Below are 15162 nucleotides of genomic sequence, written 5' to 3'. Positions count from 1 at the left end.
CCCAATTTTTTTCATTATATATTCTATTATAAAAGTATATTTCGATTTTATGGACAATGGGTGATTGAAATAATATTCATATACATGTTCTTGTTTTGTAGAGTAGGGATGGTGAGTGTAGGCCCACAGCACTTAGGCCACATGTGGCCCATTGTACATCCTCCCGAGGAGTTGTCCTCCTAGGTCATCGCCCATACTGTCCTTTCCAAGAAGGTGGACAGGTCACTAGGAAATATCTCCCTCATATCGGCAGTTGTAGGCCAAGACTCGCTGAACACACACTCTCTTATTGACAATAACTCCGGAGACTCGTATAAGATATGCCTGACAGTTTCATCTTCCTGTTCACACATCCTGCATAGAGGTGTATCCACTAGCCCCATGATGTGGAGGTGTTTTCTTAGTTGACAGTGGCCAGTCAGAAATTCCACTGTTAAGCATAGGTTTTTCCTGGTCATCGCCAGATATTTCTCCGGCGCCAGCTTCCCAAGGTCGCCCAGAGTGATCCTGGACTGCATCCTTCGACTCCATGATTGTAACTTTTGGCTAGTTCCGCAATTGTCAAAGTTATCAGGCCGTAGGTTTTACTGAGTCCTAAAATTCTTAGTCCAGCTGCTTCCTTGACTAAAGAGTCGGCAATGCGATTACTTTTACTCCTATCGTGCCCTTTAATCCACCTCAGGACAATGTTATTATCTACCGAGGTTTTGGCTAGATCTTGTTGGCACTCTAGTACTAACGCTGAGGTAACACGTTGTCTGTTGAAGGATAATAGGGCTTATCTACTATCCTTGCAGATTGTTATGTTTTTGCCAGAAATTCCTTTCCTGGTTATTTCTTTTGTGGCGATTGAGAAACCAGCCAGTTCTGTTTGAACCACGCTGATATTTTGTCCCATTCCCCACTTAATCCTTAGGCATAGTGATCTGGAGTAAACTCCACATCCTGAGCCATCTTTGGTTTTTGAGCCGTCTGTATACATATGCGTATATGCGTAATGCATTTGTAGCATCTGACTCTGTGGTCTGTTTTATTTGTATTTCTAGGGTTCAATTGCATCACCGGCTGCCTGCAGCAGAGGGTGCGCAGTAAGCGCTTCTCGCCATAGACTTAGCCTAAATTGATCCATTTCTACTAGATTACTGCGCTCTATCGCACAGTGTGTTGCCGGTCTGCAAAATAACTATGTCATCTGCATATGCATTTCTCTAGAATCTATTGTTGTTGAGGTGATTAATCAGGGTATTCACAACTATGTTCCAATGTAGGGGTGGACATCCCCTCATGACCCCTCATGTACATGTTTTGTGAACATAAGTTTTAGGAAAATTTTCGAAAAATGAAAACATATTTTCAAAAAATGTATATATTTCATAGCCAGTTACCATCTAACCAAAATCATGTACTTATGGTAAAATAAACCACAAAAATATGAAACCAATATGAAACAAATATTCATGAAAGTACTATCTGCTCTTGGGTTATCGTTTCTTTGTCAGAACTTATTTGTATATTTTTTTGGGAAAGAAAGTTTTTGGCTTTCTTCTACTCCATCTGATACATTTTATATGTATACATTTTCAAAGTCTTCAAATATAATTGATTGAACAGCAATAATACTTCAAGCGAAAATATCTGTGAAATATGTTTAAGCGTTAACGGCTACAAGCGACAATCCTCAAAACTCGAATCTTGTACAAGATAAGGATTAAAGGAGTCTCACCTTTGAACGTGCGATTTGTAATGCGAGTTAGACGAAAGGCAGTGAAAATCAATCGTCCGGTCTGTTGGCTCCAACCACCTTTTCACCTGACGGTCGATTGAATGAGTAGAACAAATCACTCACAACAACCGAACCGGCTGCCGTCCCGCTCTCTAACATATGAAAATAAATCATTATATTAACTATAATGCGATATAGTTTAGGAAATCTATGAAGAAAATTGAAAATTTTTAATAATGATTTCCGTATTTGAAATATTTCAGTAAATTCTCTCCACATAAACATTTGAAGATTTGGATTCCAATGAAATCAGTCGAAGCAGTCAACACCCGCATTTTAAAGTGCTTGGAAGTGAACGGCCAGCGATTCGAATATATTTTGAAATATTCCACATGATTGAAACTTGCTACTTGTGTTTTCATCATGTGAAGTGTATTTTATACTATTTCATTTTGTTTTATTCATTTTATGTGATGTATATCACCATCTCGACAAATGTATACATGTTTAATTGTTTATATGAAATAAATATTTCTGAACTCGTATAAATTTCTTGAGTTTCATTAGCGGTAGATTCGGATAACTTTCCTTGAACTTTCTACAGGTTCAGCTGATAATAGTATTGCACTAGCCAAAAATAAAGGACAAATTCGTAAGAACTTAGTTTGAATGTTTTTCCCATCATTTTGGAGGTATTTGAAACTTTTGAAGTGACAAAAATGTCAATATTATTAGGAAAATATCTCAACGTTACTGTCAAATAGCAACCATGGCCTGCTTACGAAATACCGAATGGGAATACCCTTCTGAAGGGACATTTTCACAAATAAATGATCATAAGTCCGAAACTTGACTAGTTAGGTAAACATATGATACCTATACATAAAGAGAAAGCAAATTTTTGAGGTCATGATTTCCGAAGAAAAAAATTAAAGATAATTCATATTTCGAAAACGGTAACAGATAGGTATGGCGAAATATCAAGAAAAATTGTCGATTAATTGTTGTAAATTTCAAAAATGATATTATACACAGGGTGTTCCATTTGGAAAATCAAAGTTACTACTACTTTCTAATGGAAGTGGCAATACTGCATGTCCAAAATATTTCAGTTGGGTAGAAAATGTTTTAAATTGAACCGATGTCTGATTCACTAGTAACGTCCAATGTACCATCCACTGTGAATCAGCCTGTATATAACTAGAGTTCAACGTCCCCGGAGATATCAAATCAGCATATCTTCCTCCTTGAAGTTTTTATTTTGATTATAACCTTCTAAGTTATAAAATGATAAAAAAGTGATAAAAATTGAAGACTAGGTCTGTAAAACAGAGTTTCACAGAGATAAAACGCTTCTTACAATCTGCGTTAAAATGGACAGCGATAAAAATAACAGTCATAGAATTAACATCTATGTGCCATTAATTAAATTGAATTTCCTTCAATCGACGCATTCAGCTAAAAATATTCCGTAAAATAATATTCAGGAATCCCACTCGATCAAAAAACTTTTTCAGATAAATGTTCATTCATTTATACACTTACCCATTACTTATGATAATAATTATACAATTTTCACACTAAAAAATTAATTCAAGACGCGTTTCATTAAACGATGGTCGCATCAGTCCGGCTGGACAAGATCAGCTGATGAAACTTTGTTATTTTTGAGCAATGAAAATCGAACAATCAGCAATAAATAAAACAAATCGTTAAGCTACGTGTCCACGGGAGACTTTTTCTGAGAGTAACTCGCGATATCAGCTCTCAGGTGTTTGTCCATTTGAGAGCACTCGAAGGAATTTTTACTATCAGACAGCACCTTGAGAGCAGTTGTCTGCTAGTTCTCGCGAATGTACTCAGAGTCGTGTCCACTAGTACTTGATGAACTTGTGCGAGATCCTCTCAGAATGAACAAAGAAAAACTTGCAGTTCTAATTATTATTTATAAAAAGAAGAAAGAAACTGCGAAAGTGAAAAAAAAAGTGCTAGGTTAAGTCTTGGATTCAACGTAGAACTAGTTACGGGGCCTCTTCAACATTAACAGCCGAGCTCCAGATTGAAGATGCCCAGCAACTTCGAAATTTTGTACGCATGAGTGCAGTTGAAGTACAATTCATAATAAATTCAGTTGGGCCTAAAATTATTAAACAAGATACAACAATGCGCTTAGCAATACCTGTATATGGACGTGTTATGGTCACTCTCCGATTTCTGGCATCAGGTAGTACTGAGACATCGATTCTTGGGAAAAATAAAATATAAACACAATTCATTTGTAGGCGATTCTTACAGCAGTCTTCAATACTTATTTCGAATTCCAGTCTGTACAATTGGCACGATTGTGAAAGAAGTAACATTGGCTATCTACGAAATTTTGAAGGAGCCTTATTTGAAAGTAGGTTATTAAAAGTTAACGCATGTTTAATTCAGAAAGTTTAATCGAAAAATTCTTATTCACAATTCCGTAAAAGTATGTAATAAATCTGCACATGAAGAACTATCATGATTTGGTGAAAATATTTCAGTGTAAGCCGGAGATGGCAGTGGTGTAGAAAAAGATGAGGCTGTGGATGAAAATACTTGCATATCATATTCATCCACGATACGAGCAACAACTTTTATAATTTCACTTTTGAGTTTTCTTTTGTAAAAGTGACTTTTTATTCTTCTCAATTCCATGGCAACATATTGCCCGAAAGACTCATCTTCATCTGGTGGCTTTTGAAGAGTTTGGATGGCAGAACGAAATAGTTGGTCATTGATCTCATTTAGGTCACGCTTTCGTTTATTCTGTTTCTTATTACTTCTTACGTTATTATTTTTTGTCACACCATCATTTTCCTCTTCAATAAATTGTAATTCAATCTGAAATAAAGCACAATAATTGAAAACCTGAACATTATTTCATTTTTGTTTCAGTTTCCGAACACAAAAAATGAATGGTTGAGTATAGCTAACTCATTCGACTCCCGATGGAATTTTCCTCACTGTGTAGGAGCGGTTGATGGAAAACATGTTTCTATACAAAATCCACATAACTCTGGCAGTCATTACTTTAATTACAAGGGTACTTATAGTATTGTACTATTGGCCGTTGCTGACGCAAATTATAATTTAATATACTTTGATATTGGTTGTAACGGAAGAATTTCTGATGGAGAAGTATTCCAAAACTGTTCTTTGAGTCATGGTCTCGAAGATGGAAGTATTGAATTACTCGTTCCATCCCCTCTTCCCGGTAGAGATAAACCTGTTCTATTCTGTTTCGTCGCTGACGATGCTTTCCCTATGAAACCTTATATTTTGAAACCATATCCTTTTCAAAATCAACCACCTCCTAATCGTATTATTAATTATAGATTATCAAGAGCTCGACGTATAATTGAAAATGTATTTGGAATTATGGCCAATAAATTTTGAGTTTTGCGTAAACCTATTGCGTTTGCTCCAGATATAGTTATACGAGTTGTACAAACATCATGCGCACTACATAACTATTTATTGTCAGAAAAAAAATTGAGGGGAAATTATGTGCATCAAGGATTAATAGATACAGAGGAGGCAGAAACGCATAATGTACTACCTGGCTCCTGGAGAGATGAAATTCCAAATAGCTCATTATTTTCGTTACAAATAGGAAAACGTAATAATTATACACTTTCTCAGAAGGGAGTGAGAGATGAATTCCTACGGGCGAAGTACATTGGCAATATAAAAAAAAGTAAGAGTATATGAAAGACGAACTTTTGAATCTGTACATAACAAGATGAGAAAATTGTAATAAATATTAATTAGATTAATAACGTGTTTCACTTACTAAATGATTAATACTATGGTTCACTTACTAAATGAATGGACTGCGACGACTGCACTGGTGACTGAGAAATTTCCAATGGCGGAACAGACGTGTCAATCATGTATTCTAACACGAAATAATACTTTTTCTACATATTCGAACTGTGGAGAGTCAATGATTATATTGATGATTGAGTTTCCATTCAGTTTATGTTAATTTAGGTAAATAAGGAACTTAATATATCGGTCTGAAAATAAATGAGTCATTCCTGTCAGGAAATGAAAAGTCTTTTTCAACTTCTGATGATGCTAACTTGGTTACCGAAACGAAACAGTATTCTACTTTTATTCTTTCATTCAGAATAAGATATTTTCAAAACAGAACTGACGGATAAGGCATTCCAACGACACTATTGAACTAATACAGCATTGACTCCTATTTTATTGGATTGGCCTAATCAGAAGAGTCGTCGAAATTATCAAGAGAAGGAAATATATTGTGTGAAATTGATTATAATAATAATAATAATAAATGAACTTATTGACAGCAGAAGTAACATGATACAATATGGAGGAAAACAAAATACAAATTTATCAATAGGATACAAGATTGAATAGAGTTCATTCTTTCTCTTGCACCTTACAAAAAAAAGATGAGAAAGATGAAAAACAAAAAAAAACAGAAGACCTAAAATTGTAATTGTAATTGTGACAGCGGGTACAACATTCAATTCGAATAAAGAGGGGAGTTGAGGCGGATATCGATACAAACATAAGAATACAACGAATATTTTAGCTATGGCCTACAAGAGCCAATGTGTCATAGAAGATATTCGGGTATTATTGTATTTTCAGAAGGTGTCCTTTCAGGCAGTGCCTGAAACTGGAAACAGATTTCGACCGAAAGGAAGATGGTAGGTTGTTATAGAATTCAGCTATTGTATATGTAAATGACCTTTTGAATAGTTCAATGGAGTGTCTAACAACATGGATCATTTGGCGCCTGATGTTCATATTATGAACATCAGTTCGATAAGTAATTTTGTTATAGAAGTAGGGAGGTCTTCTATCGACAATAACTTTATGAAATGATGTCGAAAAATGAAGAGTCCGCCTATCGTACATTTTCAGCCACCTGGTTTTTTTGAGTGTATGAAAAATCGGTTCTCTTTTCTTGATACCGTACGAAAATCTCAAAGAAGAGTTTTGAACTCTTTGAATTCGTTGTTGTTCATTTTTATTCAGAAAATAATGATACACTACGTCACAATGGTTGAAAATAGATAATATCAACGAATCGCAAATGAGTAATTCGGTTTTTAGGCTCAAGACATGTCTTTGAGGGTATAATACTTTCATTTTCTCAAATGCTCTTTGAATCGAAGTTGAAGTATGTTTTTTGAATTTGAGTTCATCATCGATAAAAACTCCTAGATTTTTAACCTGATCTACAACCGATAAAATAGTGTCATTAATTTTTATGATCAGATCGCTAGTTTCGACCTTGTGACTTTTCTTCCAAATAGAATCACAGATCATTTAGAATTCATATCTAAAATCTCGTTTGTATGTATCTCTACTAACCAAACCTGAAACGCTTATTATAAATTCTTCTCATTAAGATGAAAAGGTATTGCACTTTCGATCATCATCTTAAATTCCCCTCAGTGACTATGGCAAGATTTTCATTAAATCGAAGATATTCTCTAACTACATTTTTACATCTTCAAAACTATCGATAGATTCTTATAATCTTTCTAACGATCATCTTTATTGGTGCGAACGGTTGTATAATTTCACTTCACTGAGGGCTCTTTTGCTTCTTTCTTGGTTCCTTCTTTACATCACTTATTCTCTGATTTATTCTTTGATCTACAACTGCCACGAGCTACGGAAATAAAAGAAACTTAACTCTTAAACATTTGATTCCTGATACTTATAAAACATTTTTCAGTTAACAATAACATTCAAGGAGAAAGATGCATAGAAGAAAATCATTTTTTTATTATTCATGTTTGAGTAAAATAGCTTCAATTTCTATTTCCATTTCGACAACACCGATTACTTAGCACCCAAGAGAATCCCAGGTTTTTATGAACTCTTCTTTCTGTTCATTCTTTCATAAAATAAGAAGCATAGAATGTTTCTTTAGAATTGAATCAGTTTCATGGATCCATTGATATTTATTCAAAGCGATATCTCCATTCACATTTTTTCACTTGGAATATGCTACAAATCTACCAATCACCCATTTATCAAATATGATAAACCTGACTGAGCAAAATGAATCACCACAATCAACCCACTGAGGTTTTATTATATAATGAGTGAAAAAATTCAAACGTAGAAAGTTCAATTAAATATTTCGCTTCATTGGCCAACCTTAAACGTGCAGTTTCAAAACATTGACGTAATTCACAAACGAATGAACTTGTTTGGTCTTCAGATCGGAACCTACATTACGTTTTTTTACGAGTGTGCGGTTGAAAATCGATGAAATAAGTATTTGGACATCGGTGAATACTTTTCTCTTTATACATGTTCCAGAAGGTGAACTTTGTAGTTTATTATAAATCGAATAAATTTCGTAAACATCTTATGTAAAAATAAACCCTTCTGAAAAAAAAAGGAAATTGATATTGCTTTCACTGTTGCATACGACAAAAAAATCAGGGTTAACTTTCCAGTTTCAATGCCGTACAGTCCCTTTTCTATCATGGGTTTCAATAAAATTGCGAGTGATTTGTAGAATTATACTAATCATCCTTTTTTGTGATTATATTCGACGAAGGTTTCTATGAATTGTAAAGCAGTAATTTCGTATTTTCTATTCCTTACTAAAACTCTAACAAAATAATGGAAGATGAATGAAACCAAAACGGAATGATGCATTTCAAACAAAAAACCATCGGCAAATTCCCATATTCATTTCGAAATCCAAAAGTTCATATTGATAAATAACTACCAAAAATTTTCAAGTGATTATTTTTGACGAAATTTTACAACATATTACAAAAAGCTCTCATTATGAAAATAAGTAAAATTCCAGTTTCATCAAACAGGTATGTTAAATATTGAATTAATCAGTCGGTGATGGTGTCAGGTCAGTGCTCTTGCACTGAGGAAAGCTTTTTTAATGTGCAATAACTGATTTAACAAGCATACCTTGCTAATTATTACATATATTGCTATGTTTTCAACAAAATTCGTTAAATACGACCTAATCGTTTTTGAATCTTTGATTGGCACACAACGAATTATTCCTTCAGTTACCTAAATATCAACACATAACTTCAATACCAACAACTTAACTGAGTAATTCGTTAGTGATGAAGCGTAATCTTCAACACTGAAAACATTTGTTAGCTATTGACGTTAACAATTGAATCTTCTAGTAAGTGAATAACCTTGATTTGATATGAATTAATCAAATGCAGAGGTATCCCTGAATTTGACAAAAGAGCACCTTTTTAATAATCAATGAATTGTTTTTGACAGGTACTCATGAGGCAAAGAGTACAGGATTGGTATATTACTCCACTTTGTGTCATATGTGTTCAGTTGACAACTCAATGACAGTTCTCGTCAACTACATTTAACTATCCTGAAACAACAGATCTAACAGATTCCCCAATAAAAGGTATCTGTCACTGTTTGTGCAAATACGCAGCACCTTGTTTGAAGGTGATTGACAATGTTTCGTGATGAATTTCACTAGTTCGGACTTCCATTGTCTATTATATAAAATGATTTGAAATCCCTGAAACAAGTAAAAAAGAATAATTAAAAAAACAGTTGAAAATAACAATTATATTAAGCAACAATAAACCTGAAATGAAATGATAGTATAATAACCTACAAGTAAAAATATAATAATTGAATAAATAAAAATTAAAGGAATGCAAAAAGAAAATAATAAAAATAAAAAAATAAGAAAGTGTAGAGATTCCAAGTCACGTTAGTTCACGACGTTTCGATTGTTGGTATCTACAATCGTCTTCGGGTGATGACTGAAGGTGATTGACAATGTTTCGTGATGAATTTCACTAGTTCGGACTTCCATTGTCTATTATATAAAATGATTTGAAATCCCTGAAACAAGTAAAAAAGAATAATTAAAAAAACAGTTGAAAATAACAATTATATTAAGCAACAATAAACCTGAAATGAAATGATAGTATAATAACCTACAAGTAAAAATATAATAATTGAATAAATAAAAATTAAAGGAATGCAAAAAGAAAATAATAAAAATAAAAAAATAAAAAAGTGTAGAGATTCCAAGTCACGTTAGTTCACGACGTTTCGATTGTTGGTATCTACAATCGTCTTCGGGTGATGACTGGCACCTTATTTTACATCATTTTAAGTCTCAACAGAGGAGTTACCTTGAGACTGCAGAATACGGGACCGTCTACAATCGTCTTCGGGTGATGACTGAAGGTGATTGACAATGTTTCGTGATGAATTTCACTAGTTCGGACTTCCATTGTCTATTATATAAAATGATTTGAAATCCCTGAAACAAGTAAAAAAGAATAATTAAAAAAACAGTTGAAAATAACAATTATATTAAGCAACAATAAACCTGAAATGAAATGATAGTATAATAACCTACAAGTAAAAATATAATAATTGAATAAATAAAAATTAAAGGAATGCAAAAAGAAAATAATAAAAATAAAAAAATAAAAAAGTGTAGAGATTCCAAGTCACGTTAGTTCACGACGTTTCGATTGTTGGTATCTACAATCGTCTTCGGGTGATGACGGCACCTTATTTTACATCATTTTAAGTCTCAACAGAGGAGTAACCTTGAGACTGCAGAATACGGGACCGCCGCAGCCACTCGTTCAGTCGCCAAACTCGAGTGTTCCTGAAAGTTCAGGCACCTACCTAGGATCACTCACAAGTATCGCGCGTTCCTCTGCTCAACAACGCTGTTGTCCTTAACTCATAACCTTCTGAGACTTTTTATATTCGTAATTTTTTTCGAAATGTTAACCAGTTCGGTTTCAGTGGGGTTAGTCTCTTTATTTTTCTTGTCAAAATACGGCACGACTAGTCTGTCGAGGTGAATTTGCAGTTGCTACTCAGTCACCTCGCTCGAGAACGAATGCACGAATGAAATATTATCGGCATAAAAACCCACGTTCATTGGCAAAAACATGGGAAAATGGTGCGTATACAGAAAGTACAAGTGCGGTGATGAGCAAGTCGCCTGCGGGACGCCTTCCTTGATTGGATAATATGTAGATATGGTTTGTTCCACTCTCACACGAAAAATTCGGATACACAGGTAGGATTCAAGAATAGAGGAATGACTGCAAACCACATTTTGGCGACAAACCCTCTCGTCCAAACTTACCGAAGGATCCTGCTGCACAGCAGGATCATAACTGTGTTTTTTCTTAGGTGAAAGGACTCCATAACCCCGTGAACAACCCGGAGAAGCTAAAATGTCGTATTCAGACCTCGTCGTAATACGTCTGGAGAAGAAGATGAGTCTCATACCCTTCTCCAGACGAAAAAGTCTACTTAGTAGCATTTTATCCACGACCTTCGTGACCACACCGGGCGATAGCTATCAATTCGGTGTTTGGGTTCGCCGGCCTTGTGGATGGGCACCGCCTCCCCACGCTTTGAACAATTCGGTATTCAATTATTACGTTGGCAATATGCACCAACTGCACAAGACCCTTACGAGAACGATTGTGGAGTGAAACTGCCTCGATTCTATAAAATCCTGGGGCTTTATTTTTCCCCAGGTGATGGTCTCTATAATTTGTCGAAGTTGGTATACCACTCTATCATGGTCTGTTCCGACATAGTCGGAAAAGATCTGTTCCGACTATGTCAAAACAGATCTTTTTTCAATTATGTCAGCAGTCCTAGTGATGTCCACATGTTGAATGTACTGAATATGTGTTTACAGAAAAAATAAACTGCAATGTACTGAAAAGGTGAAAAGGCTCCTAGTGAAGAAGCCAAGTTTGTATGAGGGCTGCCTTGAAAATGACAATTTGAAGCCATTTTCTAATCCAAAAATTATGATGAAAGAAATGGATCGCAAAACGATTTCAACCAATGCAAAGAAATGCTTTCTTAAACAATTAATTATCATCAAATCTCGTTTTGAGATACATTTTGATTGGAACTTGGATGGTTTGGCATGGATTCAAAACCCATTCGAACCCTCAATCGATGAGTGCTCCCTCAACATGATGAAAAAGAAAATCTCATTGATCTCCAAGGTGACACTGGGCTTGAAATTAAGTTCAAAGAAACTTCTCTCACATACTTCTGGATCGGTGTACGAAAGAAACATCCAATTTTGAGTGTTAATACATTGAAAATACTCACTACATTCGCCACCACTTATTCTTACGAAACTGGGTCTTGTGCTCTAGCTACCATGAAGAGTAAATATCGTTCAAGACTGGATTTGGCCAAGGAACGTTATCAGAACTTACACCGCGTTACGACAAACTATGCATACAAAGAAAACAAGCACATCCTTCACTCTGAAGCTCTTTTTATAATTATTGCTTCGAGTCACGAATAACAATTATGGTATAGCTATGATAGCTGAAATGAATAAAAAATTGTATTTGTTTGATTACGATTAAATATATTGCCCCATTAGACTCTGATGTAATATGCATAGAATGTCCACAACTACACAAAATATGAATGTAAAATATCGAAAGCGACTCACTTATAATATAAAGTACGCTTACATGTACGGGAGCCCAGTTTATAGCTGTATTTTAACAAACTAAAAAGTTTCAGAACCGCTGGTTTGGATAGTGCGGAGGGAATCGTTCATCCACGTACGTAGGTACCATCAGCAAGCTTTATACCCAGATGTTGAATGGTACTGTGTTGCTGAGGTATCTGCGTGTGTGCGATACCTTTTCTGAGGATTATAGCTACCCCACCACTTCTTACCGCATTAGGACGATCGGCCGAGCGATGATAAAGCACCGTAGTTTCAGTTTATGTTCCCGCTGAAACTTAGTTACAAAAAGTGTGAACATGAATGGAATTAACATTACTGGAATATGTGCATGCTTATTTAGCATGCACGCCTTATAGAAGCTGTAGTCACTGATGTTGCAAGTGAACGTCGCCAAAGCATTCCTTCCTCCACCCATGAGGTTGCAGCGATAGTTGGTAACAATAATGATTTCAGAAAAAATAATTATTTCGTTGAGCCTCTGGGAGCAATTAGTTGCTACCATGAGGCTCTGTTGAACTCCAGCCGCAAGCTGTCCGTTGACTCTGGTCTTCCTGCACAGATGGAAGGGAAAGCAACGAAGGCAAGCCAGGCGCTGGATGGTGTTGCCGATTTGCATTCCCTCTGTTCACCCGAGCATTGGTTTTGGGCAGTGGCTTCGATATCAGCTTTTGTAGCTGGTGGCCGAGCCTTCCTCCTATCTTCGATCTCCTGTGCTCGCTCCTAGTAGACTGGACAGTCCCTGGGGTTAGCGAGGTTATCTTTCTCACAATACGCGCACCGGGCCGGTTCCGACCTCGGTTTGATATATTGGAGCGTTTAGCGCTTCACGGCGCACTTAAGGCACCTTGGGGTATTATAATATTTATTTGTTGCGTGACCCCAGAGCTGACACCTGTGGCACTGCACCAATATCCTTGAGTTGTTTCTGAGCTCCCAAGTGACTCTCGTGTAGAACACATGAGACGTTGCATATGAGAGATCATTCAGAGTAAGCTCCTTGTCTGTAGCGACCATGGACAATGGACGTCTGTCACAGTCGAAATATTCAGCTTGAACGTTTACCTGAGGTCATTTTCGATATTCTCGACATCTGGGGCAGAGTCCAACCCCCGGAAGACAAACACATGCGTTTTGTGTAAAGTGTAAAGTGTCAGTGTGAAAATCTAGTTTTTCGTGTTCAATGGAGTAGTGATATTTTTTCGATTTTGTGTATACGAAGGTCGATCTCCTGGTCAACCTCCCCGGAAAGTCTTTCTCAAACTTATTTTTGAGCTCCTACGCGAGTTCCTTGTCAACTAAGATGATTTCCTCAATAACAATTGGAGGAAGAGTCCTAGTTTTCGGTCTTCGTACATTTCACTTCTTCTGAAAAACACAAAAATCAGCGTACTGTACAATTACCTATAAACATCATAAAAGAAAATTTTACCAACTCAGCAAATGAACTAACTACCAATTTCAACATTAGAGAAGAAAAAGAATTCAATTCTCTTTGCTCATTCATTCAGTAAGAATTCTTAAATTTACTGCAGGAGCCAATAGAATTGAATTCTTCTCCTCGTCTGAATTTGTTTCCTAATGTGGAAATTGGTAGTTAGTTCATTACATGTTCATTTACTGAGTTGTTGAAATTTTATTTTATTCATTTTTATTAGTAATTTCACTTTTGTCGGAAACCTTGATGTTTTTGTCTTAGTTTAATTTTTTAGGACTACTGCGCATCCATAAATTACCTGCCACGAGTGGATTTGTCAGCGTTTGACATTTCATACACTGTTCAATAATTGAATAATAGATATGAACTGCTCAACAGTAAAATAAATTTCATGGGAAATTAAATGGGTGTTTTGTAGTGGTGTGAAAAATGAAACGCTTCGAATTTTTTATTCAACTTTTTTCACGTTTTTATTCGCTTCTTGTCTGTTTGGTTCAAATTTTGCAATCGATTTGAAAATAAGTAACCGATGAGCTAAAGGGACTGCAACTTCAAATATAGCTCAGAACTGGAAATAATGCAATATTTTTGCATACTGTATTAATAATTTAAGACGTATAAAACCGGACAAAGTTTGAAATGCGTGTCAGAGAGTTTCAAACGAATGAAAAGAATTGGTTTGCTTGTCCAATCCAGCCGGTAATGATGAGAAAGAACACGTTGAAACATACATGTACGCAGGTGGTTATTCTCAACTAAATATAGAATAATACTTGTTGCTTTTTACCAAGTATCACTGCAAAAGTGTCCTACTTGAGGAACATTGCACAAATAGATGTCATTCAAGGTCCGTATCGAAACCAAATTCTGCTAGTTGGTTTTAGCTAGGATACCCTTGTAATTTGATTCCTGTTCTCTGGGGAACATTGCACAAGGATTTCTTTGATATAATTCAATACTCGTCGTGGCATTAGAAGGGGGAGTAGTTGATCTGACATGTGTTTGCCATAACAGCCTCCAAGAGACTAGAAATGGGAGAAACATCGATCGGCAACGACTATCATTTCTGAATGATTTCCCAAAAGATATATGAGCTTGGTGCAAGTGTGTGAATATAATAATTACATTTTTTATGATATCTATATACCATACCATTAATCAATTGAATACTTCTAGAAAATTGGGCTGAGCGTGAAATAGTGAGGAATCTCAAGTAACCCTTGTATTGTAATACCAGTATTTTCAAAGCTATTGCAACAATCACTTATTATCAATATCGATTAAAGACTGTATGTGACACTGGTAGACATTATTTATTATTTAATTTGTTATAAATTTTTTAATGCAAGAATATTCGATATATGGTTTTGTGATAAATATTTGATAGCATTCAGAAAATAAAGCAATAACTCCATATAAAAAAATGAATTGATGAAATTTTCTAATATTGTTGGAAATGTGCAC

Source organism: Leptinotarsa decemlineata, unplaced genomic scaffold (genome assembly GCF_025532065.1).
Source record: "Leptinotarsa decemlineata unplaced genomic scaffold, Ldec_3_MD MMD2_tig00026369_RagTag_RagTag, whole genome shotgun sequence".
NCBI classification, from domain to species: Eukaryota; Metazoa; Arthropoda; class Insecta; order Coleoptera; family Chrysomelidae; genus Leptinotarsa; species Leptinotarsa decemlineata.
Note: the sequence above shows the minus strand (reverse complement) of the source record.